The sequence below is a fragment of the Marmota flaviventris genome, chromosome 4 (assembly GCF_047511675.1).
Source record: "Marmota flaviventris isolate mMarFla1 chromosome 4, mMarFla1.hap1, whole genome shotgun sequence".
In the NCBI taxonomy this organism is placed as follows: domain Eukaryota; kingdom Metazoa; phylum Chordata; class Mammalia; order Rodentia; family Sciuridae; genus Marmota; species Marmota flaviventris.
In genome coordinates, this window is record NC_092501.1 from 124,209,581 (window position 1) to 124,237,571 (window position 27,991).

The 27,991-nt window shown below is 40.0% G+C and overlaps 1 pseudogene; it reads left to right on the forward strand.

Annotated features, from left to right (window-relative positions):
- The first annotated feature begins 16,311 nt into the window (after positions 1 to 16,311).
- LOC114082040 (thyroid receptor-interacting protein 11 pseudogene) lies at positions 16,312 to 27,907 on the forward strand (annotated as a pseudogene).
- Positions 27,908 to 27,991: the final 84 nt, after the last annotated feature.

Here is a 27,991-nt window from a genome sequence, read left to right on the forward strand (position 1 = left end):
CTTTGTAATGTTTTGAACAACCAATAAAAAAAAAGAAATAACAATACATGAAAGTGACTAAAAACTATATAAACAGGTCCCACTAAACCCAAACTAAATGAATCCCCAACTCAGAGTCCCCTTAGAAAAATTCAAATCCCTTATCATTCTACCAAATTATTTTTATAAAATTATGACACAGAAACATTGGATTGGGCAGAGGGGAGTGAGAGAAGTGGAGGGAATCTGAGGGTGGGAAAGGTGGTAGAATGAGATGGAAATTATTACCCTGTGTCCATGTATGAGTGCATGAATGGTGTGACTCAGCATCATGTACAACCATAGAAATGGAAAGTTGTGTAAACAAAAATATGATGGAGAGAATTTGGAGTATATTTAATAATTTGATTTAAAGTGGAAGCATAGCTCATTTTATTGTGCTTACTTTATTCCACTTTGCAGACACTGCATTTTTTTTTTACACATTGAAAGTTTGTGGCAACCTCACATAGAGGAAGTCTCTCTGAGCCATTTTTCCAAAAGTGTGCACTCACTTTGTGTCTCTGTGTCATATTTTAGTAATTCTTGCAATATTTAAAATTTTAAAATTATTATTAAATCGGTGATCAGTGAGATATCTTTGATGCTGCTATTGTAATTGATTTGGAGCACCACAAACCTTGCCTATATAAGATGGTGAACTTAATAAATGTTGTATGTGTTCTATCTGCTTCACCAACAGGCTGTTTCCCCATATCTTCCCTCCTCCTCAGGCCTCTCTATTCCCCGAATCACAATGAAATTTAAATTAGGCCAGTTAATAACCCTACAATATCTTATCTTTCATTTTGCATCTCAAACTAGAAATGATTAAGCTGAATGAGGAAGGGATGTCAAAGACCAAGACAGACCAAAAAAGGTACCTTCTTTCTTGTACCAACTAGCCAGTTGTGAATACAAAAGAAAAGAAATACAAAAGCTATTCCACTGAACACATGAATGATAAAAAGGTGAGATACCCTTAGTGCTCATATGGACAAAGTTTCAGTGGTCTGGATCGAAGATCAAACTAGCCACAACATTCCCTTAAGCCAAAGTCCCTAACTCTCTTTAATTTTATAAAGGCCAAGGGAGGTGAGGAAGCTGCAATACCTTGAATATTGCAGAGGCTGGGTCATGAGGATTAAGGACAGATGCTGACTCTACAACATAAAAGTATAAGATGAAGCAGAAGATGCCATCTAAGACTTTCATAACTAGAGAGCAGTCAGTACTTAGCTTCAAAGCTAATGCAACTGGTGACTCTACATTGAAGGCAATGCTCCTTTTCCATTCTGAAAATACTCGGGCCCTTAAGAATTATACTAAATTTCCTCAGCCTGTGCTCTATAAATGAAACAACAAAGCCTGGATGACAGTGCATCTGTTTACAACATGGTTTTCTGAATGTCATAAGCCCACTGTTGAGACCTACTGCTTAGAAAAATGATTCCTTTCAAAATGTTGCTGCTCATTGAAAATGCCCAAGAGCTGTGATGGAGACCTACATTGAGGTTAATGTTGTTTTCAGGCCTGATAACATGACATTCATTCTGTGGCCCATGGGTCAGGGAGTCATTTCAAATTTCAAGATTTAAGAAATAAATTTTGTCAGGCTACAGATATAGGGTATCTGTAGATAGTGATTCTGCTGATGACTCTGGGGGAAGTAAATTGAAAACACTCTGGAAAGGATTCATCATTCTATGTCATTAAGAACATCCATGATTTGTGGATGGAGGTCAAAATATCAACATTAACAGAGATTTGGAAGAACTTGATTCCAACCCCCATGGATGACTATGAGGGGTTCAGGACTTCCATGGAGAAAGTAGCTGGTCGAAATAGTAAAAGACAGAGTTAGATGTGAAGCCTGAAGATGTGATTGAATTGCTGTTATTTGATGATAAAATATTATTGGTTGAGGAGTATCTACTAATAGCTAAGAACAGGAACTGGTTTCTTGAGATGGAATCTACTCCTGGTGAAGATGCTATGAATATTGTTGAAATTGTGTTAAAGGACATAGAATATTTCAAAACTTGAGTTGACAAAACAGTGTTAGTGTTTGAGAGGACTGACTCCAATTTTGAAAGAAGGTCTGTGGATAAACTACTAAAAAACAGCATTGTCTGCCACAGAGAAGTATTTCATGAGAGGAAAAGTCAAAAATTTCATTGTTGTCAATTTTAATAAATTACTATAGGCACCCCAAACTTAAGCCTTCACCACCCTGATTAAAAGCCATCTACATCCAGGCAAAACCCACCAGGAGCATAAAGATTAGGACTCACTGAAGGCCCAGATGATCGTTAGCCTTTTATTTTTATTAACAATGAAGTATTTCCAAATTAAGATATGTGTATTTTTTTCCAGACTTAATGCCATTGCACAGTTATCAGAGTACAGTATAGTGTAAACCTAAGTTTGATATGCACTGGGAAATTAAATATCATGTGATTGAACTTATTGCTGTATTTGTTTTATGCAGTGATTTGGAACCAAACATGCACTAGTACAGAGATATGCCCGTATTTTACTTTTGCAAACTGTATAAAAACATTAGACTTGTGAATACATTATTAAGTCCCCACCAAATACTTCAGAAGAGGCCAGTGCAAGTGAGGACCCCTACATTTGAAGCTTTATTAGTTTCATGGTAGATCACTTCAGGATGATTGTTGTAGGAACAAATTTGAAATTCGTAGTAAGGCCTAGTGAGAATATTTGGAAAAAAATTACTGACAATCATCTTTAGGAGGTGAGTACTTAGAAACAATAGGTATCAGCTGTAGGTTTAAGTGGCCCTTCTGATTCAACAGGAAAAGTCACTAATTTCTGTTTTTCAGTGTTTGGCTCTAGATCTTTTTCCCCTCTCAGCCTATAGACACCCTCCCTGCAACCTCATCTACACTGAATGTCTCAATTGCCACACATATGTAGATGATCCCCAAATCTAAATCTCTGGCTCAGTACCTCTCCTGAACTTTTGAATTGTATATTCCACCATCCTGGGATATGCCTAACTCAAGTAGAAACTCTCTTCATTTTCAAATGACCTTACTTCCTGTGATCTGACCAAACCCTGGAGACTGAGGACCACAGTGCAGGCCCAGAATGTATGTGTACTGGATGTTTGATATTGTGTTACAATATCATAATCACATCAGTTACCAAATCTTCTTGGAGTTCATGCTGAATATTTCTAATACAACACTCTCTAGTGTTACCCCTTCCATCCAGGCTACTATGTTCTCTCATGTGGATAATTGCAATGCTCTTAACTTATCTCTGTCTTCATCTCACCCCTTCTTCCAATTCCTTGTTCACACTGTGGCCAAGAGATTAAATTGTGTGGCCTGAATGAGCTCTTTGGTAATGGAGCCCTGATCTAGAGCACTCGGCTGATCACTCTTCAAAGCGTCACATTGTCCTGGGAATGAAGTTCTAAGTCTTCTACCCCTCTCTCATGGATCTGCACCAGGCTCAGTCCTACCTCTAGTCTTATTTCTTGGCTCTTTTCTGAAATAACCTCTGTTCTAAACACTCTGAGTATCTTTTACTCAAATTGCCCCAGGCACTGGATTCCCAGAAATTTTCACCCCTCAAATTTGATCAGACACCAGGTGTAGTGACTCTGTCTCTGAGTACTTTTCTTTCTTTTATTGCCACACTGCTGCCACTCTGGCTTTCACCACGTCTCTCTGTGATAACCTCCTCAGTGATCTCTTCTTGATCCCAGCTGCTTTCAATGCTTTTTCTACCCTGTCAGCAGAATGACATTGAAGCAACAAAAATTTTATCCTATTATTTTCCTTAAACACAATAATGGCACGTATTCCTAGAACTTTTTGGACAGAAATAAATGCCTTTGCTGGTAAGGTCCTTCCTGCCCCACTAGATCTATAGTTTCATCTTTAACACTCCTTCATATAACCCATTTGCCAAACTGACCTCACACAGTTCTCTAAACAACATGTATCTTTTTCTACCTCTTTTCTTCATGAAGCATCTTCTGTGGCCAGGCTTACCTTATTCCTCTGCTCATCTATCATCAGTCAGCTCAATGTCATTTTCACCCAGTTTCATTCAAACAACTACTGTTTGACCTCCTGATATTGTCTATGTCACACATTCAATTTTCCAGCTGGACTACACACTTCTAGGGTTATTTATACATTTTTGGATTTTCTACAATAATCGTTGATTATTTTTATATTTTAATAAAATAAAAGTATTTTGAGGAGATATCTGTTGAAGGAGGCAGTGGTATATAGGTGCATAAAAGCAAGGTGTAGAGGGATAAATTGGGCCACAAGATGAATGGTTTTGTAATTGTTTCAAACACCTGAGGGGGCTTTCATGGAGAAGGGCCGAGATAGCTGTATGATGGAAATCACGTAGAAGGAGATATCCTTTGCTATAGGAAAGCTAAACAGAGTCTGGGCTGAAGGAAACCTGCCTTCTGCAGAATTTGTCTTTCATATTAAGGACAAAATGCAATTTAGAATTTGTGTATTCACAATTTATAACATGTGACATTTGTTTGCTAATTATGGTAGCAACTTGTTGCACATTATGTATACAATGCTGCAGAAGAAAGTGTCCTTTATTTCCCAGTAGCATCTGACAACAGGGCAGGAGTAAAGCTTGCAAACCTTGGTATCCAGAAGAAATGGCCTCCTGAGGACAAGCTACGGCTTTGGGTTTCTTTAATAGTATGTATGAGAAGTTCTGTGTCAGACTCCTATCCCCAGTTTCATCTCAGCCCAGGAGAGGCCTGGAACCTGTTAGGCCTTACAGTGTCCTGATTATGTTGATAGATTATATTCATTAAAATTCAGCAGCAGAGGCAAATGCCTCCTCCCTGCAGCCAGCTCCTCTCCCTGAGCAAATACTCTGCCTCAAAGGCTGTGAAGACCACCATGTCCACAGCCAATTTCAACACTTGATTCCTCCCTGAAACCAATAACTGGGCCCAAACCATATGGTGAACATACCCCTCTAGATAAAGAATGTGCTTATTTAGGTTCATGCAGAAGCTAAAGAAGAAAGAACAGGATCGATGAGAAAATCCCATAGTGGACCTTGAACCTGAGCAGAGCCTATTCCACTAGCCTGTCTCTCCATGTAAGCCCACTGCTGTACCCATAAAGCACCCTTCCAGACTTTGGCCTTCCTTGAGGTTTCAGTTTGAATTTACAAGTAGCTGTTTTACCAAAGTTTCCTTCCTTGTTGTTTTAGTCACCTTTTCCATCACGGTGACCAAAAGATCTGACAAGAACAACATATAGGAGGGAAAGTTTATTTTGGATCCTGGTTTCAGAGGTTCAGTCTGAGTTGGCTGACTACATAGCTTTGGGCTCAAGGTGAGGCTGAACATCATGGCCAAAGGGCATGCAGAGGAAAGCAGCTTAGGACATGGCAACAAAGAAGCAGAGAAGAAAGCTCCACTCACCAGGGACAAAATGTAAACCCCAAAGACATGCCCCCAGTGACCTCTGTCTTCCAGCAACACCATACTTGCTTTTAGTGACCACTTAGTTAATTCACATCAGTTGATTAATCCACTGATCAGGTTGTAACTCTCATAATCTAATCATTTCACTCTGGTGGTTCTTGCATTATTTTATACATGAGCTTTTGAGGACACCTCATGTCTAAACTATGACACTTGTATTTTCCACATTTGTCATATCATGTTTTAAAGTATGTTTTGAAAAAGCTGGTCCCAGCAATTGAGTGAAAGAAGTGATGGCTTCAAAGAGTGTTATTTCCAATAGAAAATTACAGACTTCACTGTCTGTCAATCAGTGGACATCTGATGTGTCCTTTGATGTCTATATGTATAAATATATAGATGCATAGGTAGATTTTTAGATTTAAAATATAGGTATATTTCTATGTGGATTTCTACATGGAATAGATAAAAATTAACCTTAGTTTCACTTGGCTTTTGCTAACCAATTGGCATGTTTTTTTTTCATATAATTGGTAAATGTGCAGAATAAGCTTGAAAGGAAGCTTAAAGAATATAACTTTTCCTTTGTATATTTAAAGTATAATTTGAGGTGGGAGTAAAATAGAGTCAATTTCACTGAAGGCCTAGGACCTTCCATAAGTTTTAATATGCTAAGGTTTCTGTGTTTGGAACTATAGCCTTATAGTCTACTTTGGTGCTGAAATTCCAGACACCCAAATATGATTTTTCCCCATTCTTCCATTGCAGTTTAAAAGTTGGAGTGTACTATGTATACAACCAGACATATGAAAAATTGAGTTGTATATATGTAATAAGAATTGTAATGCATTCTACTGTTATTTATAAATAAATAAGAAAATATTTTCAAAAAAACAAGTTATAGTGTACCTAAAAGTGTTACCAGTTCACTCTTGCACCTTTTCCCCTGGCTGAAGAAAGAATTTATTCCAAAACATGCACTCTCTGAAGTTTTCTTTCTTTGATGTGTCTTTGCCTGGTTTGGGGATCAGGGTTATATTGGCTTCCTGGAACATATTTGGAAGAGCTGCCTCTTTCTCTATTTCCTCAAATAAATTGTAGAGTATTGGAAATTGTAGAGTGTTAGAAAACTTCAGACCAATATCTCCAATGAACATAGATGCAAAAATTCTCAATAAAATTCTGGCAAATTGAATACAAAAACATATCAAAAAGATTTGCACCATGATCAAGTGGGATTCATCCCAGGGATGCAAGGTTGGTTCAACATCCAGAAATCAATAAATGTAATTCATCACATCAGCAGACTCAAAGATAAGAATCATATGATCATCTCAATAGATGCAGAAAAAGTATTTGACACAATACAGCACCCTTTCATGTTCAAAATACTAGGAAAAACAAGGGATAACAGGAATATATCTCAACATTGTAAGGGCTAGCTATGCTAAGCCCCAGACCAACATCATCCTAAATGGAGAAAAATTAAAGGTATTCCCTCTAAAAACTGGTACAAGACATGGATGCCCTCTTTCACCACTTCTATTCAACATAGTTCTTGAAATGCTGGCCAGAGCAATTATACAGATGAAAGAAATTAAAGGATATATATAGAAAAGAAGGACTTAAATTAGCCTATTTGCTGATGATATGATTCTGTACTTAGAAGACACAAAAAGCTCTACCAGAAAACTTCTAGAACTAGTAAGTGAATTCAGAAAAATAGCAGGATATAAAATCAACACCCATAAATCAAAGGCATTTCTGTATATCAAAGATAAACTCTCTGAGAAGGAAATGAGGAAAACTACCCCATTTACAATAACCTCAAAAAAATAAGATACCTGGGAATCAACTTACCAAAAGAGATGAAAGATCTATACAATTAAAACTACAGAACCCTAAAGAAAGAACTCAAAGAAGACCTTAGAAGATGGAAAGATCTACCTTGCTCTTGGATAGGCAGAATTAATATTATCAAAATGACCATACTACCAAAAGCACTATACAGATTTAATGCAATTCTTGATCAAAATCCCAATGGCATTCCTCATAGAAATAGAAAAAGCAATCATGAAATTCATCTGGAAAAATAAGAGACCCAGAATATCTAAAGCAACTCTTAGCAGAAAGAGTGAAGCAGGTGGCATCACTATACCAGACCTGAAACTATACTACAGAGCAATAGTAACAAAAACAGCACCAAAAAAGACTGGTAGACCAATGGTACAGAATAAAGGACACAGAGACTAACCCCCAAAACTACAATTATCTTATATTAGACAAAGTGGCTAAAAATAGGCATTGGAGAAAAGATAGCATCTTCAACTAATGGTGCTGGGAAAACTGGAAATCCATATGCAAAAATGGATTTCCAGTTTTCACCATGCACAAAACTCAACTCCAAGTGGATCATGACCTAGGAATTAAACCAGAGATTCTATGTCTAATAGAAGAAAAAGTAGTCCCTAATCTGCATCATGTGGGATTAGGCCCCAACTTCCTTAATAAAACTCCTATAGCATAAGAATGAAAACCAAGAATGAATAAATGGGATGGAATCAAACTAAAAAGTTTCCTCTCAGCAAAAGAAACAATCTGCGAGGTGAACCGAGAGCCTACATCCTGGGAGCAAGTTTTTACCCCCACACATCAGATTGAGCACTAATCTCTAAGGTATATAAAGAACTCAAAAAGCTAAACAGCAAAAAAACAAATAACCCAGTCAACAAATGGGCCAAGGACCTGAAGAGACACTTCTCAGAAGAGGATATACTATCAATCAACAAATATATGAAAAAATGCTCATCATCTCTCGCAATTAGAGAAATGCAAATCAAAACTACTCTAAGATATCATCTCACTCCAGTCAGAATGGCAGCTATTATGAAGACAAACAACAACAAGAGTTGGTGAGGATGGGGGGGAAAAGGTACACTCATACATTGCTAGTGGGACTGCAAATTGGTGCAGTCAATTTGGAAAGCAGTATGGAGATTCCTTGGAAATCTGGAAATGGAACCACCATTTGACCCAGCTATCCCTCTCCTCGGTCTGTACACAAAGGACTTAAACTCAGCATACTACAGGGACACAGCCACACCACTGTTTATAGCAGCACAATTCACAGTAGCTAAACTGTGGAGCCAACCTAGATGCCCTTCAGTGAATGAATGGATTAAAAAAAAAAGTGGCATATATACACAATGGAATTTTACTCAGCAATAAAAGAGAATAAAATCATGGCATTTGCAGGTAAATGGATGACATTGGAGAAGATAATGCTAAGTGAAGTTAACTAATCCCAAAAAATCAACTGCCAAATGTTTTCTCTGATATAAGGTGGCTGACTCGTAGTGAGGTAGGGTGGGGGAGCATGAGCTGAATTGGTGAATTCTAGATAAGGCAAAAGGGTGGGAGGGAAAAGGAGGAAGAAGGGAATTAGCAAGGATGGTGGAATGTGATAGACATCATCATCCAAATTACATGTATAAAGACATGAATTGGTGTCAACATACTTTATATACAACCAGAGATATGAAAAATTGTGCTGTACACATGTAATAAGAATTGTAAAGATTTCTGCTCTCAATTTTTTTTTTAAATCAATGAAAAAAAAAAGTGCTGTCTCTGGCAACAACATTGTTTTAGCCCATTCCTCACAAAGGTGAATTCTCTTGGTGTTTAGACTATCATGGCTCCAGAAACAAGGGGTAGTATAGGACCCATGGCAGGGGCTGCAGGAAGCAGCTGGCTCCCCAGGGTTTTGCCACACACACATACATCCAAGTCTCCAACTGCATACTTTCCCACACCATGGCCCCAAACACTAATCCTCCAGTGGTGGGAAATCTAATATCCAAGACTCTTTCCTTTCCTTCCTTCCTTCCTTCCTTCCCTCCCTCCCTCCCTCCCTTCCTTCCTTCCTTCCTTCTTTCCTTTCCTCTTTCCTATCTACTATTCTCTAGGTGGTATAGAAAAATTAATCACTTTGAGGAATCTGTGGCCTCTTTGGACCTTTAAATTCTGCATTTCAATGACAAAAACAGACAGGAAGAAAGAAATACAGGATTGGGTCAGACAGACAGAGCTTTGATTATTTTCCAACCAATGATTAGTTGTGTAATAATGAACATGTCTATATCTTCTAGGGGCTTTCCTTTCTTATAAAATAGAGAAAGGTACGAAGGACATGCACTGGAGAAAAGATAGCCTCTTCAACAAATGGTGCTGGGAAAAATGGAAATCTATATGCAACAAAATGAAATGAAACCCACCTTCTCTCAATATGCCCTAATATTTATCATGTGGGATTAGGCCCCAACTTCTTAATAAGACTCCTATAGCACAAGAATTAAAATCATGTTTCAATAAATGGGATGGACTCAAACTTAAATTTCTTCTCAGCAAAGGAAACAATCTGTAAGATGAATAGACAGCCTACATCTTGGGAACAAATCTTTATCCTTCAAACATCAGATCAGTAATCTCTAGGGTATTAAAGAACTCAAAAAGCTAAACACAAAACAAACAAAAAAAAACCCCACTAATAACCCAATCAACAAATAGGCCAAGGACCTGAAAAGACACTTCTCAGAAAGTGATATACTATCAATCAACAAATATATAAAAAATGTTCATCATCACTAACAATTAGAAAAATGCAAATCAAAACCACTCTATGACTTCATCTCACTCCAGTCAGAATGTCAACTATTATGCATACAAACAACAATAAGTTGAGGATGTGGGGAAAAAGGTACATTCATATATTGCTGGCGGGACTGCAAATTTCTGCATCGAATATGGAAAACAGTATGGAGATTTTTGAAAAATTGGGAATGGAACCACCATTTTCCCCAACTATCCCTTCTCCTTGGTATACCCAAAGGACTTAAAATCAGCATACTACAGGGACACAGCCACATCAATGTTAATAGCAGCACAATTCACAATAGCTAAACTGTGGAGTCAACCTACATGCCCTTCAGTAGGTGAATGAATTAAAAAAAATGTGGCATATATACACAATGGAATTTTACTCAGCAATAAAAGAGAATAAAATCATGGTGTTTGCAGGTAAATGGATGGAGTTTGAGAAGATAATGCTAAGTGAAGTTAGCCGAATGTTTTCTTTGATATAAGGAAGTTGATTCATAGTGGGATAGGAAGAGGGAGCATGGGAGGAATAGAGGCACTCTAGATTGGAAAGAGGGGTTAGAGGGGAAGTGAGGGGGTATGGGGTTAGAAATGATGGTGGAATGCAAAGAACATCATTATCCAAAGTATATGTATGAAGACATAAATTGGTGTGAATATACTTTGTACACAACCAGAGATATGAAAAATTTGTGCTCTATATGTGTAATAAGAATTGTAATGCATTCCACTGTTATATATAAATAAAAATAAATAAGTAGGAATCATATGGCTACCTCATAAATTTACTGGGAGGGGGTTGGGGTAGAGCTTAGCAGTAGAGTGCACACTTAGTCTGAGTAAGGCCTCAGTTGGATGCATAGCAGTAAAACAAAAACAGAATAGAGTAAAAAACAAAACAAAACAAAAAGTTATTGGAAGAATTAATAAATGATATCATGTCTCTAAATAGTAAAGCAAATAACCCAGCCACTTTCACAGGGCTCATTAATTCTCACTAATTTATTCTCCTCCCCCACCCCTCAGAAAGGCTATATACTTGCAGATTATATTAGAATATTTTAAAAAATCATTATAATACATTAGACATTTAGATAATTTACATATACAGTTTTGATCGCTTTCAAGGAACTCCAGTGGTCCACATAATGTAATAATTTGAACTTTGTCAATGTACACACATAGTTTACAGAGTTTTCACTTAACCTGGGCTGGAGCCTGTTCAGCAGCATGCATCCTCATCTCAGCCTGACTTTATAGTTCTTAGCTCATCTTTCCATCCATGTACCTGTTGTGAAACAGGAAAGTCTCTATATCCTTTGGAAAATGCCCCCTTCTAAACAAAGGAACAAACAGGGAAAAAGCCAAACAAGACAACAACAAAAATATTCTAAATCTAACCAGCAAATAGTATCAGCCCACAACTGAACAAAAAGTGAAGAAATCTGTGCTTATTCAGAAAAATAGAAATTTGGGCTGAATTATGGAGTTGGAATGCCACATGGACAAGTGGCTTGGATGCATATGATAAATTTTGTCATGCATTCTGTGAGGAGGTAAGGAGAGGAAACTCACAAACTTTCAATAAATTTTCCAGACAGAATTTGTATTATTAGCTTTACTAATGAGTCTAGCTCTCAATTTACAGAATTATATAAGTCTTAAGGAGTTAATTAAAAGGTTTTAGTAATATTTGACTGCACTTTATGAGAGAAATTCCATGCTATTATGGTATTTCTGGTTTGGGGAATTTGTAAATGTCTCAGGACCCATCTCTTAAGATTGCCTGCTACATAGAGTGAGTCTCTAAGATTTCGTCTCACTCCAGTCAGAATGGCAGCTATTAAGAATACAAACAACAATAAGTGTTGGTGAGGATGTAGGGAAAAATTCACACTCATACATTGCTGGTGGGACTGAAAATTGGTGTAGCCAATTTGGAAAGCAATATTGAGATTCCTTGGCAAGCTGGGCATGGAACCACCATTTGACACAGCTATCCCACTCCTCAGTCTATACCCAAAGAACTTAAAAACAGCATACCACAGGGACATAGCCTCATCAATGTTTATAGCAGCACAATTCACAATAGCTAAATTGTGGAAACAACCTAGATGTCCTTCAGTAATGAATGGATAAAGAAAATGTGGTATATATACACAACGGAATATTATTCAGCCTTAAACAAGAATGAAATTATGGCATTTGCTAGTAAATAGATGGAACTGGACCATATCATAGTAAGTGAAATAAGCCAATTCCAAGGAACCAAAAGCTGAATGTTTTCTGATATGTGGATGCTTACCCACAGTAAGGGAGTAGGGTAAGGAAGCACAGGGGAACTTTGGATTAGACAGAGGGGAGTGAGGTGAGGTAGGAAGGATAGTAGAATGAATCAGACATTATTACCATATGTGCATATATGATTACATGACTGGTATAATTCTACATAATGTACAACCAGAAGAATGAGAAGTTATACTCCACTTATGTGTGATGTTCAAAATGCATTCTACTGTCATGTATAACTACTAAGAACAAATAAAAAAAATAAATTAAAAAAAATGCTTTATGTAAGAATCACAGCAAATAATCAGTTCCTAAAATAATCTAAATTATTTATTAATCTAAGTAATCTAAAATAATCTCTAAAATACATTTGTGGTCTACTTCACAGTGCCACTGTGGCTCACTGTAAAGTCTCAATAAATATGAACTCTTAGAATTATGCTTCTTTCTTGTTGTTGTTTTTTGTTGTTGTGCTGATGGTGGTTTGTGGTACTAATGATTGAACACAAGAATGCTCTACTAGTAAGCTACATTCCCATCTCCATTTTCCTTTTTACTTTTTTCTGGAACATGGACTCCTACTGACTCATACTCCTGAGTATAATTTGTCTTTTTGAAGAATATTCTCTCTGTTTTTGAAGATGTTGTAGAAAGAACATACATGATAATGAGAATATCCTCAAAATTTATTTTCACGTGTAGAACATATTTTGTTTCAACTTAAAATATTCACTATCCTAAACCAAATTTTATTATCAAATGTCATGTTCTATTCACTATTCTATAAGGTCCAGGATGAGCAAGTAAGGAATATATTATGAAATGGCAGTAAGAGTTTTATGTTCCAGCGTATGCTGGAGTGTACCTGTGTATGCCAATGTGATCTCTCAGATTAGGAGAATGAGTTTAATATGAGTGAGCAATACAATATGACTACAGTACAAAGCACTTCTCAATTTAGGCTGCATTATTACAAAGCGGCCTCCCCATTACAAAACAGAATGGGCCTTTTCTGTAAGTAGCCAATCAGGCTATTCTTCAACTATCATTTGTTAATATTCATCTTCTATAGGATTATGTTAAGGCAGAATATATCCAAAGAGATGTGAGTAGGATGGTGAAAGTGCTTGAACTGAAGCCACATAAGTTATGAGAGAAGAACTGGGAATAATTAGCCCAGAGAAAACAATGCTTGATTTGGACATGGCTAAATATTTCCAGCTCCTTGAAACTCAACCATAGCTACTTTGTCAAAAACATAATTAGATATATTATTCATGATGTTTCATAATCTATTTTTTTCTCTTAACTCATTCAATGAGTTCATACTATTGGTTATATGTATTTTTATAAATTCTTTTTTCCATATGTATTTATACTTGACTTTCATATTTTATTTGTGTCAATCTAGTGCCTACCCTAATGAAGAGTGCTATATTTTAAATTCAGATTCAAAGAATGCATGAACTTTCAGAGAGTTTGGAGTTCTTGAACTTATTTGCCTAAATTATGATGTGTGTATTAGCAATTACATAGTTTATACCATATAATACACATTTTCCTTATTAACTATGGGACAAATAAACCATATACCTGTGGTTGGTTAATTATTATATTTTATTAATTTGTAATTTCTTTTTATTCTGCAAGTTTTGAGGTGTGTGTGTGTGAGAATGTGTGTGTGTGTATGTGAGTGTTCTCACTGTGTGGATAGGTTAGAAAAAAGTATATATTTATGTAATTTTACTTTCATTTAATTGCTTTCTTTTGCATCTGTTTTGACTTAGGTGGGATATAATTATATATAGGTTTGAACTGTTTTGACCTTACATTTGCTTGTTTGTTTCTATATTGTTTTTTTTCCTTAATCCCACTTCTTTATATTCTCTCCACCCCAATACCAAATTTTCATGCTCCCTCTCCTCTTTTGTCTTTTAATTACTTTTAGTTAATTTTTTGTAATTCCTTCTTTATAGTCAACATCAGCTACCTATCTCCTGACTCTCTTTTGTTTACTTAACATATTTCAAACTTTTCTTGCCTTCCTACCCTATTTTCTCTTTACTTAAGAAACTTTAATTTAACTGTCTAATAGAATTAGATAGTTAATGTAATTCATACCCCATTCATGTTGCTGTGATATTGATAGAATACACGACAGAGTAGACACCTGCTGTTTAATTCTTGATTGAGTTCATGATTTTTTATTTTTGGTATTGATGGTACTGATGCTCACCTCAACATTCCTATATAGGTGGCAATTATTGCTATAGATGTCAAAGTGGACAGCAGACACTGTACATCTGTTGCTAACAGTAGTGCTATTCCTGGCTCCCACTTCCTGTAAGAGGGGCTGGAAAGTGATCGGGACATTTCAAGATCATAGAGTCGAGATCTCACTGTGGAGCAATACTCACAACTCTGCCAAGTAAGTAACAGCAAATCTCACTTCACACATGATGATCTAGCCCCACCTGAGCCTTCACATTACTTCAAGGGCAGAGAATTGGGGAAACAAAACTCTCAAACCAAAAAACCAAAACCAAAAATGAAAAAACAAGTCTCAAGGAGGAACAATCAGAGGGGCATCTCAGGTTGCACATTGGATATCTACTCATAAAGCAAAAAAGATAACTATCCACAAGAGGACTTAAAAGAGGAAGGAGAATCCATCTAAACTGATGCACAAGTCCAACCAAGACCTCTGAAAACATGAGGAAATAGGCCAAGAAATCTCCTCCAAAATTCAGAATTCCCAACAAAGAATCCCACAGATATGGAAGTAGATGAAATTTCAAAGATTATAAAAATGATTATTAAAATGTTAAACTAAAAGAAGATCTAAGCAATGAATGAAGAAAGCTAATATTGGAGATAAATGACCACTTCAATAAAGAAATAGAAATATTGAAAAGAAACCAGTCAGAACTCATGGAAATGAAAGACACAAATCACACTTCACAATAGCTAAACTGTGGAACCAACCAGATGCCCTTAAATGGATGAATGGATTTTTTTAAAATGTGACATATATACACAATGGAATATTACTCAGCAATAAAGGAGAATAAATCATGGCATTTGCAGGTAAATGGATGGAATTAGAGAAGATAATGCTAAGTGAAGTTAGCCAATCCAAAAAAAAACAAATGCCAAATGTTTCCTTTGATATAAGGAGGCTGATTCATAGTGGGATAGGGAGAGGGAGCATAGGAGGAATAAAGGAACTCTAGATTGGCCAGAGAGGGTGGGAAAAGAAGGGAGGGGGCGTGGGATTATAAATGATGGTGGAATGTGATGATCATTATTATACAAAGTACATGTATGTGCAAAAACTTTGTATAAAACCAGAGATGTGGAAAATTGTGCTCTATGTGTGTAATAAGAATTGTAATGCATTCCGCTGTCATATATTAAAAAACAAAAAAGAAAATTCCACTGGAAACCATCACCAACAAATTAGATTTCATAGAAAACTTGAGTCCTTGAGGGCAGAACTTCAACTTCAGGCCTCCAAGACAGGGTAAAGTCTCTCAGATGGGGGTGTTCTGGTGGCCAGCATGGAGGTGGCAGGACCAGCTGGAGCTGGGGGAGTCACTAACTCTGAGGGAGAAGTCACCCAACCAGAGGGCTGAAAGTCCAGGGAGGGAGCAGAGGCCCCGCGGGGGTGACTGAGGCCCTGGTGGCAAGTCCCTAGTCAAAGTCCAGGCCAGGCCTCTACCTTTAAGGCAGAGTGCCAAGGTGGCAAGAACCCTGCACTCCCCGGAATTCTGAATGCTTTGGTCATAATTGATCCCTGCAATGCTCCAGGACATTCAGCTAGAAGGTGGATGGTCATAGAGTGGTTTTTGGAGCACAGCTGAGGGCTCTCTGAAGCTCTAGCAATGTTTTCGTGGTTTAGAGGCCTAGGCTTCGGCTTGGGCCAGTCTTTGGGTCAGGTGGGAGGCAGCTTGGCTTCCCCCACTGGCTAAGTCTCCAGCTGCATCATACATATGCCTGTGGAGGTCTCCAAAGCTGTGGAAGACAGTTCACTTCGTTGTCGAGGAAAAAAAATTGAAACCACAGAATCAAGGTTGAGATCAGAGAATACAAGACTTAAAAAGTATTGTACTGATCTGGACAAAAAGGATGAAGCAGCACAGCTTCAAATAAACCTTCAATCTACAAGTTACCAAAACCAGCTGCAACAGAAACAGGTAGACTTCAGCCATCTTCAAGCAAGCCAGATGGCACTACAGGAGCAGGTGTTGAGCCTGCAGTCAGCTGCTCAATCAGTACCTTCAGGAGTGGGTGGTGTACCAGCAACCAGCGCACCTTGTTCATTCGGTTATGGACTCAGCCATCATTTTTCAACTTTCTGTGATGATGCCAAGGACTTTAGTAACATAATTTCATCACAACAGGAAATAAACAGATTGAAAAATGAAGTTTCAAGACTTGAATGTGAAGTTGGCCATTGGAGGCGTAACATGCAGGCACAAAGAACAAATGATTCAGATCAAAGTGAAATCAGCAAACTATACTATACAATTAAGGTACTGGAACAAAACCGAAGTCAGGACATGGATCATCACCAACATGAAATGTCCGTTTTGCAGAATGCACATCAACAGAAACTGGCAGAGTTAAATCACCAGCATAAACAGGAGTCATATGACTATGAAGGACGGATCACAGAACTTGAAAAGCTGTTACACCAAGGTGACTCAGGAGTTACAGTCACTGATGAGTCTCAAGTCTGGGAGATGCAAAACACTATTCAGGTTCTACTAACTGAAAAACTAGAGTCCACAAGAAGAATCAAAGAACTTGAGGATACAATAAAAGACATAAATAAAAAATTATCTTCTGCAGAAAATGATAGAGATGTCCTGAAGAGAGATAAAGAACAGCTCAGTGTGGAAAAGCAACAAATGATTGAAGAATGTGAAAAGTTGAAATTGGAATGTACTAAATTGCGGCCTTCTGTGATGGAGCAGAGTGATCCTGCTACAGAAAAGGGAACAATTTCTCCACAGAGTTCATCAGTGGGAGAAGTGTTGAGAATACAACAAGCCCCGTCTGATGCTGAAAATGAAAAAATGAGTCTGAGTAGTTTAAAACAAGATACCAGTCTTGTTGAAGACAATCTGAAACTTCAAATGCATGTCCAAGTTTTAGAAAAAGAGAAATCATTATTGAGTCAAGAAAAGGAAGAACTTCAGATATCACTTTGCAAATTGAGCTGGGAATATGAAGTCATTAAAAGTTCGGCTTCAACAGACATGAATTTGAATGTACAAATACATGACTTAACACTTAACTTGGACGCTAAGGAGCAAGAACTGAATGAAAGTATTAATGAAAAGGAAATGCTGATAGCTGAGTTAGAAAAACTGGACAACGAGAACCAGGAAGCTACAAAGCACATGAATTTGATAATAGATGAGCTATCAAAACAGCAAAATGAAGGAGATGGTCTAATCACGAAATTGAAACAAGATCTAGATGACAAAAAAGAGAGAGTTCATCAATTTGAGGAGGATAAAATGGACATAACTAAAGAGTTGCATGTAGAGAAAGAAAAGTTAACTGAGAGTGCACTGAGCTTCCGTGATTTGCATTTGACCAAGCAGAAGCTTGAAGATAAAGTTGAAGATTTAGTAAATCAGCTAAGTCAGTCACAAAAAAGTAGTTTAAATATCCAGCAGGAAAACCTGGAACTTAAGGAATACATTAGCCAAAAGGAAGAGGAACTATGTAGAGTTCAGAACGAGTTAAGACATGCTGTTAATGAAGACTCTCATTGTAAGGATGATTTGCTTAAAGAAGGGGAAGTCAAAATTACAAACTTGAAGCAAAATCTTGCAGAAGTAGAACAGCTCAATGAAAATTTAAAGAAAGTTGCTTTTGATCTGAAAATGGAAAATGACAAGTTGATTTCAGCATGTGAAGATGTAAGGCATCAATTGGAAGAATCTATTGCTGGTAACAACCAAATTTCTCTAGAAAAAGACACTATTCTGGAGACTCTGAAAACAGAGAAAGAACAGATAGAAGTAGAACTGTGTCAGGCCAAAAAGAAACTGTTGGAAGAAGCAAACAATTACAGGCAGACTATTCAGGAACTCTCAAATGTATGTAATTGTAATACCTCTGCCTTACAGCTGGAACAGGAGCATGTAGTGCAACTCAGTCAAGAGAAAGACTTTGAAATAGCAGGACTCAAAAAGAATATTGAGCAAATGGCTACTGATCAAAAAGAAACTAAGGAAATGTTGGCATCTCGTTTAGAAGAACAGAAGCAATTGATGCAACTTATAAATGAGAAAGAAATTTTTATTGGCTGTGGTGAGCCGCTTCTGCCGTTTCTGCAGACTATGGTCGCCATTACGAGATGGCGCTGGCTCCGCTGTGGTATGTGACAAACAACTCCTTATCTGAGAGAGTTGGCACATGATTTTCACCACCCTGTGAGAAAGCTCCACGCGGCAGCTTTGCATTGGGGCTTGGGATGCTTTATTAAGGCTGGGAGGGCATCCGGGAGAGAGAGAAGAAGAAAGGAAGAAGAAAGAATAAGAAATATCAAGGGACCTGAATAAACTGCTGAGAGAAGATTCCTGAGTGTTGCGTCTTCCTTGCGGGCAAGGCGTCGCGACAAGTGGTGCCGAAACCCGGGAACCAGAACTCTCAGTAGTCAGGGGTGGTGCACCGGTTAGTCCCAGGTAAGTGGGATCCGCGATCAAAGCGGGGTTAGTCCCAGGTAAGTGGGATCCGCGATCAAAGCGGGGTTAGTCCCTAGTAAGTGGGATCCGCGACTAAAGCGGGGCAGTTCCTCTGTAATGAAAGAGGAAGCCTTGCATTTTATTGCAGCTGCACCGTGTACTTTCGCTTTTGTTTTCTGTGTTTCTTTCGCTGTGTCAGTGTGCTTCTGCTGTCTGTATTTTTTTTTGTCGTTGTGTCATGGGTGCCCCATCTTCAAGTCCGCTTCTTCTGGCCCTAGATGGCTTGTTACGTTCCAAGGGACTGGAAGTGAAACATAGTACTTTACAAAGATTTTTACAAAAGGTAGATATCGCTGCACCGTGGTTTGCATTTTCGGGCAGCCTTACTGTGCCTAGTTGGGATAAACTAGGCAAAGATCTTGACTTTGCATCTGAGCAGGGCATATTAGAAGGTGGGGTGATACCCCTTTGGAAAATGGTCCGTGGTTGCCTTACAGATGGCAGATGCCAGGAAGCACTTGCTAAAGGACAGGAGGTTTTAGAGCGATTACATGAGGAAAAGTCGGAGACGGCAGAAAGCGAAGTGACTCGGGAGGATGGGAGTGTGCGGAGCATGAAACGGGGGAGGAGACGGTTGTATCCAGATCTCAGTACGCTGCGTACACCCCCATGCGAAAGTGGGTCAGAGGAGGAGGAGGATGAGGAGGAAGAGCTCGGGAGGCTGTCTTGTCAGCTAGGGAGTTTAGCTATAGGAGAAGGGAACAAAAAGAAACAAGGGCTCAGTAAGAACGATCCCCCGGATCCACCGCCGTATGGTGGGGGCACTACGGGGAGAGCTTTCCATGCCCAAACATGGAGGGCTGTTCACGCTGAGATGGGTCTTGCTTATCCAGTTTTTCAGGATGACAACAGGGGAAGAGTCCATGAACCCTTAGATTTTAAAATTGTAAAGACCCTGGCGGAGTCTGTACGCACTTATGGGGTGGATGCCGCCTTCACACTGACTCAGGTGGAGAATTTATCTAGATACTGTATGACTCCCTCTGATTGGGCTAGCCTTGTTCGGGCTTGCATTTCCCCGGGTAAATATCTGGACTGGAGAGCATTCGTGCTAGAGGGCGCAATAGAGCAGGCCGCCCAAAACCATGCGGCGGGACATCCCCATTGGGACAAAGATATGCTCTTGGGGCAGGGTAGATTTGCAAATCAACAGACAGGATTTCCTCTTGAGGCATATGATCAAATTAACAACATTTGCATTCGGGCATGGAAGTCGCTTCCAAATAGAGGAGAGGTGTCTGGTAATTTGACCAAGATTCTACAAGGCCCTACAGAACCCTTTTCAGATTTTGTAGCAAGGATGGTGGATGCCGCTGGAAAGATTTTTGGGGATCCTGATAGAGCCATGCCCCTTATCAAGCAATTGGTCTTTGAGCAGTGCACCAAGGAATGTAAAGCAGCAATCACTCCTTATAAAAATAAGGGCATAGAAGCATGGATGAAAGTGTGTAGAGAGATTGGAGGACCTTTAACTAATGCAGGTCTTGCAGCTGCTGTCCTTCGGATGGCAAAAGGGGGCAGTCCTGGTGCCGGAACATGCTTCCATTGTGGTCAACCTGGTCATTTCAGACGTGAATGTCCTAAAAAAGATAATTTTACTGGACCCCCTCACGGTGGCCCTTCCAATGGCCTTCGTCAACCGGGGCTGTGTCCAAAATGTAAAAAGGGGAAGCATTGGGCAAAAGAGTGTAGATCAGTGAGGGACATCTATGGACAGCCTGTTTCAGCTGGGCCAAAAAACGGCCGAAGGGGCCCCCGACCCCAGGGCCCACAAATATATGGGGCAATGGAGAATGTCACACCCAAACCCGAGACATGGCCATCTCTACGCCATCCCATGAGACGCGGAGAGCCACTACAGGTGCCGCGGGATTGGACCTCTGTTCCACCTCCAGACTCGTATTAACACCTAAGATGGGAGTCCAATTGGTGGAAACTGAATTCAAAGGGCCTTTACCACCTGGCACTGTAGGTTTGCTAATTGGACGTGCATCCTCTATATTACAAGGTCTTCATGTCTTTCCTGGAGTCATTAGCCCTGATACTGTAGGATCAGTAAAGGTTATGGTGGAAGCTCCAAGGGGTATTGTGTCTATTTCCCCAGGAGACCGGATTGCCCAATTGCTACTTCTACCCAGTCTGCATACCCGCTTTCCTGCTGATTCCTTTTCAAGGACAAGTGATGAGATTGGAGTCACTGGAGGGAATTCTGTTTATTTGTCCTTAGATATGAATGACCATCCTACTTTAAACTTAACCATAGAAGGCAAATCAATTTTGGGGTTGCTAGATACTGGAGCAGATCGTAGTATAATAGCACAAAAGGACTGGTCAAAGGGGTGGCCGGTGCAGCTCTCAGATCAATCACTAAGAGGTTTGGGATATGCCCAAGCCCCTCAAATCAGCTGTAGACATCTATCTTGGAAGGACCCAGAAGGACACAATGGCACCTTTCAGCCTTATGTACTTGATTTACCTATCTCTTTATGGGGTCGTGATCTGATGAAAGACATGGGGTTCACTCTTAGTAATGACTATTCTCCGGTGTCTCAACAGATTATGCAAAATATGGGGTATAGGCCAGGTCTAGGACTAGGAAAACACCTACAGGGGTGTAGGCATCCTGTGCAAGGTCATCAAAAGCTTAACAGATTTGGTCTGGGTTTTTCCTAGGGGCCACTGGGGCTCAAATACCTATAACATGGCTCACCGAGGAGCCTGTTTGGGTGCCTCAGTGGCCTCTTCCCTCGGTTAAATTGGCAGCGGCCCATAATTTAATCAAAGAACAACTAAACTTGGGTCACATCCAACCTTCTACTTCTCCATGGAATACTCCCATATTTGTTATTAGGAAAAAATCAGGAAAGTGGCGCCTACTACATGATTTACGAGCAGTTAATGCTCAAATGCAACTTATGGGGCCCATTCAAAGAGGGCTACCTCTGCTCTCCTCTATTCCTCAGGGCTGGCATATTATTGCTATTGACATTAAAGACTGTTTCTTTTCTATTCCTTTGCATCCTAAAGACTCACAACGTTTTGCTTTCACCCTTCCCTCGTGTAACCACGAGGAGCCAGATCTTAGGTTTGAGTGGGTAGTGTTGCCGCAGGGAATGGCTAATAGTCCCACGATGTGCCAGATGTATGTGGGGAAGGCACTCGCACCTCTCAGACATAAGTATTCCTCCATCAAGATTATTCATTATATGGATGATGTGTTATTGGCCGCTAAGTTAGAGCAGATAGTTAATGAGGCCTATAAAGACTTAGTAAAGCTGTTAGCTCAATATGGGCTACATATTGCACCTGAAAAAGTTCAAACGGGGAATTCTATTGAGTATTTGGGAGCAATAATTGGGTATGATAAACTGAAACCACAAAAAATCACCATAAGAACTCAAGATCTCCAAACTCTGAATGATTTTCAAAAACTGCTGGGAGATATTAATTGGATAAGGGGATATTTACATATTCCTAATGGTGTGCTCCAGCCTTTGTATGCTACCCTTCAGGGTGATCCAGATCTTGCTTCTCCTCGTAGCCTCACCAAAGAGGCAAGGGCGGCCCTTATAACAGTAGAAGAAGCTATACAACATGCTACTCTATGCAGGCTCCAAAGTGATAAATCTTTCCAGTTATGTGTGCTTGCCACTATGCGGCAGCCTACTGGAGTACTGTGGCAAGATGGGCCTTTACTATGGATTCACCCACATATATCCCCAGGAAAATCTTTAGAATACTATCCTGATGCTGTTGCAGCGTTAGCACTTAAAGGGATTCACCAAAGCATTCAATTTTTCGGACAATCACCTTCTTCTCTTATTATACCCTATACTAAGGCTCAACTTAATGTTTTGTGTGCTACTCTAGACAACTGGGCTATTCTATGTTGCTCGTTTCAAGGGGATATTGATAATCATTACCCTTCCCATCCATTACTCCATTTTGTTAAAGAACATCCCATCATTTTCCCTAAGGTAACTTCACCCAATCCAATTCCGGGGGCTGTTAATATTTTCACTGATGGTTCCAAGTCTGGAATGGGAGCTTATGTAATTAATGATTCTCCTCCTGTTCAACATCAATTTGCTCCTGGTAATCCACAATGGGTTGAGCTACAAATTGTTATTGAAGTTTTTAAACAGTGTTCTTTTCCTTTTAATCTTATCTCGGACTCCATTTATGTGGTACAAGCACTCAAAGTCCTAGAGGCCGTGGGAGCTATTAGTAATGTCCATAATGTATCTGCTTACTTTAATCAGCTTCAACAACTTATCTGTAGCCGCACTGCTCCCTTTTATCCAATGCACATACGGGCTCACACTTCTCTTCCTGGTCCGTTATCACAGGGTAATGCCTGTGCGGACTCAGCCACTAGAGGCCAGTTGATATGCTTGGCTTCCTCCTTAGAGGGGGCTAAATTATTTCACCAAAATTTCCATGTTAATGCTTTAACGCTGCGCAGGCGTTTTTCCATTTCAAGAGCGGATGCTCGTCAGATAGTATTACAATGTCCCCATTGTGTCACATTTCTTCATCCCCCTACTTATGGAGTGAACCCACGGGGATTAAAACCATTGGTTGTCTGGCAAATGGATGTGACGCACATACCTGACTTTGGTAACCTCAAGTATGTACATGTTTCTGTTGATACGTGCTCTGGAGTTATTCATGCCTCTGCTTTATCAGGAGAGAAGGCACGTAATGTTATCACTCATTGCCTAGAAGCATGGGCAGCATGGGGTGCTCCTGCATCCCTTAAGACTGATAATGGACCTGCTTATACTGGCAGACAATTTACATCCTTTTGTTCTACCATGGGAGTACAACTTACTCATGGTCTGCCTTACAATCCTCAAGGACAAGGCATTGTTGAGCGTGCTCATCGCACCTTAAAAGAAACTTTACAAAAACAAAAAGGGGGAATAGGAGCTGAACACACTCCTAAAGAACGCCTGTCCTTAGCTCTCTTTACCATTAATTTTTTAAATTTGGATATTCATGGTCGCTCTGTGGCTGATAGACATGTGTCCCCTCAGCCCTCTGTGATTGGTTATGTTAAGTGGAAAGATGTTCTTACAGGCCAATGGAACGGCCCCGACCCCGTGCTGACATGGGCACGAGGATCTGTATGTGTTTTTCCCCAGGATCGCACGGAGCCGTTGTGGGTCCCTGAATGCCTGACAAGAAGAGTCTTGACATCAACCGACCAACAACAAGAGATACCACAGCAACCCTGTGATGAGGATCTTCACTCTGCTACGTGCTCTGGTTCTGGTGCTGGTGCCGATGGCACAGACGACACCAATGCAGTGGTGGGCAGTGGCACGGGCTTGGCCAATGCCGATGCCGGTTCATGGTAGTTCTAGTGTCCTCCCCACTCTTTTCTCTACCTCATGTGAGATGTCTGCTCCCTGTGCCTCTCCTAGAGGGAACGTGGAGAGCATTTTTAATCGATCTCAGGTTAATCTCACAGGAGTTTTTTGTTTCAGCCTTGGAAACGCTAATTGCATTAGCCTTAAGACCAAAAATTTGACTAACTGGGAGGACCCATTGCGGTCCAATCAGGTCTCAGGGAGTATTATTAATGCTATACTGAGCCAAGTAGTTTCGGGGAAGCAATCAGGTTCAGGGACCCCTGTAAATAGCTCTGCTTTAAACATAACTACCTTGGCTATGATCTCCAAGGTACTAATCCCAGTGCCTCCTTCTTCTAATAGTACTTACAATGCCACTCATTTCAAGGCCTCTCCTTACTGTACCCCTAATCTTGGTCTCCCCCCAACATTTACGCCTTGTCAGGATCATTCTTGGGAGAAACTTCAAGTTGCTAAGGGTTTCTCCTTTTCCCCCTCTCTTAAGAGGTATGTTTATAATTTTAACCATAGTGCCAACTCCTCTACAGGAGTAGGTTGGTCCTGGTTTCAATGGCTGATTTCCAATGAGAAGGGAGCTTCAGCTGATATTTCTGCATTGGCTCAATTGCTGGGAGCCAAAAGCTGGCTGGCTAATGTTTCTGGCACTGTTAGGAAAAGTGAACGAGGTAATAGGCTCACATCTGTTTCGCTCAACTCTTTGCTATATAATGCCACATTGCCTCCTGCAATGGTCTGCGTCCAATCCCCGTTCTTGCTCCTTTTGGCTAATAATACCTCGTCGGGGATGCTGGATTGTTCTAGTGTTACCTGTCTCTTATCTGAGTGTTGGAATGGTTCTTGGACTGTAGCAGTGGTTATGAAAATTCCAACCTTTGTCCCAATCCCAGTCACTGCGGACCCAGATAAATTCCCCATTGTTGAACTACTTAGAGTCCGCAGAGATTTTGGAATTACGGCAGCTATAGTGACAGCTGTGGCAGTGTCTGCTGCTGCAGCAGTTACAGCTGGAGTAGCCATGGCCAGTCAAGTACAAACTGCTGCCACCATTAATCAAGTTGTTCAACAAACTTCTACAATACTTGAATCCCAAAATTCAATTAATCAACATATTTTGTCAGGGATTTTAGCTGCCAACCAAAGGATAGATTTACTCCAAGCTCAGGTAGAAGAATTGGCTGACTTGGTGCTTTTGGGTTGTGTTGACCAACGTGCACATTTATGTATAACCTCTGTCAGATTTAATGATTCCAGGAATGCCTCCCGCATCATCGGGGAATATCTATCCGGAACCTGGTCCTTGGCAGCAGAAAACTTGATCCAGTCTCAACTAACTCAGATTGCTGTTTTGAATAGTACCCGTGTTGAACCAGTGACTTTGGGTCAATTCACCGATTGGATATCTTCTGCTTTTTCCTTCTTCAAAGAGTGGGTGGGAGTAGGCATTTTTGGTGCAATGTGTTGCTTCAGTGTTATACTTTGTTTGTGGTTTCTCTGTCGCCTTAAAACTCGCCATGCACAAGAAAAGGCTATGATCATACAAGCTCTTGCAGCTTTAGAAAATGGCAACTCACCTCAAGTCTGGCTTGCGCATCTTAAACAGTAAACCTTTGTCATGGTCGTTGCACCCCAAGTTATTATAACATTGCACTGGGATCGACATGACTTTCCTTGTTATTCTCTTAGTGTTGGAAAGCCCTTGCACTCTGCCGGTCTTGCTGCCATTGCACGCAGATGGGTTTCCACACTAGTGCTTTTCTATCGCTTTAAAGTCCGTGCCTTTCTTTCAGGGTGCTGTCAACTTGTTTGTCATTAATACAGCCACAGTTCAGCCTCAGCTATCCCCCTTCGTCCACCATCGTCACGATACAGGATGCGAGGCAAGGCACTGCACTTGAGTGATCCTTGACGTGGACCTCAAGGAGAGCATGTCCTATTGCATGCGGGTTAGACGCGTCCACGCCCCGTCCCACGAAAAAAGGCGTCGGCTGATATGGCCTCGGATCTGGGGAAGGGCCCTCCTTAGGACTGAGCCATACTATGCAGCCACTTCTGCACAGTGGGATAGGACCTCTACTCTCGCCTGTATTGTTTTAATAAAACAAAAAGGGGGAACTGTGGTGAGCCGCTTCTGCCGTTTCTGCAGACTATGGTCGCCATTACGAGATGGCGCTGGCTCCGCTGTGGTATGTGACAAACAACTCCTTATCTGAGAGAGTTGGCACATGATTTTCACCACCCTGTGAGAAAGCTCCACGCGGCAGCTTTGCATTGGGGCTTGGGATGCTTTATTAAGGCTGGGAGGGCATCCGGGAGAGAGAGAAGAAGAAAGGAAGAAGAAAGAATAAGAAATATCAAGGGACCTGAATAAACTGCTGAGAGAAGATTCCTGAGTGTTGCGTCTTCCTTGCGGGCAAGGGGTTGCGACAATTGGCCAACTCAAACAAGAAAGTTCAGCACTGCAAAAGGATTTGGATAAGTGTTCTCAGGCCTTAAAACAAAATGAAACTTTAAGGCAGACCATAGAGGGTAAAGACAGAAGTCTTAGCTCCATGAAAGAAGAAAACAGTCATCTGCAAGAAGAATTGGAAAGACTTAGGGAACAGCAGAATCGAGTTGGAGCTGTGGCTGAGCCTCAAACCCTCGATAGTATCACAGAACTAGAATCTGAGGTATCTCAATCGAATATCATCAAGAATCATCTGGAAGAGGAAGTTACACATCATCAAAAGGTCATTGAAGATCAAGACCAGAGTCAAATGCAGCTACTTCAGTCTCTACAGGAGCAGAAGGAGGAAATGGATAAATTTAAATACCAGTATGAGCAGATGAAGGCTGCACATACCCAACTGTTTTTTAAAAAAGACAAGGAAATTAAGAATTTGCAGAAAACCATCGAACAAATAAAAGCCCAGGGGCATGAAGAGAGACAGGACATTCAAACAGAGAATGCTGATAGTTTTCCAGAAACAAAAGTGAAAAGCCTTAATATAGAAAATGGGAGTGAAAACCATGCCATACGTAAAGCCAAAATGGAAAAATTTGTGGAAAGAATCAAAGAACGAATACTTGAGATTCAACTTTGTAATTCAAAGAATGTATCTTTAACCAAACAGATCGATCAGCTGTCTAAAGATGAGGTTGAGAAACTCACTCAAATTATCCAGCAGAAAGACGTGGAAAGACGAGCTCTTTGTGCTAGAATGTCTCCAGTTTCATACACCTAGGATGTCCTTGACCTCCAGCAGCAACTCCAGACCTTCACTATGGAAAGAAAACAAGGATTATTTGTTAGTATCCATTTAACTATTTCAATTGGCTACAAAGTCACTTCAGGTTAAATTCAATTTTCTAGGTGTTAAATATAGCCATTTTGAATGGGAAGATCCAAAAGTGTCCCCAACATACCCTTGAGACCAGATGAG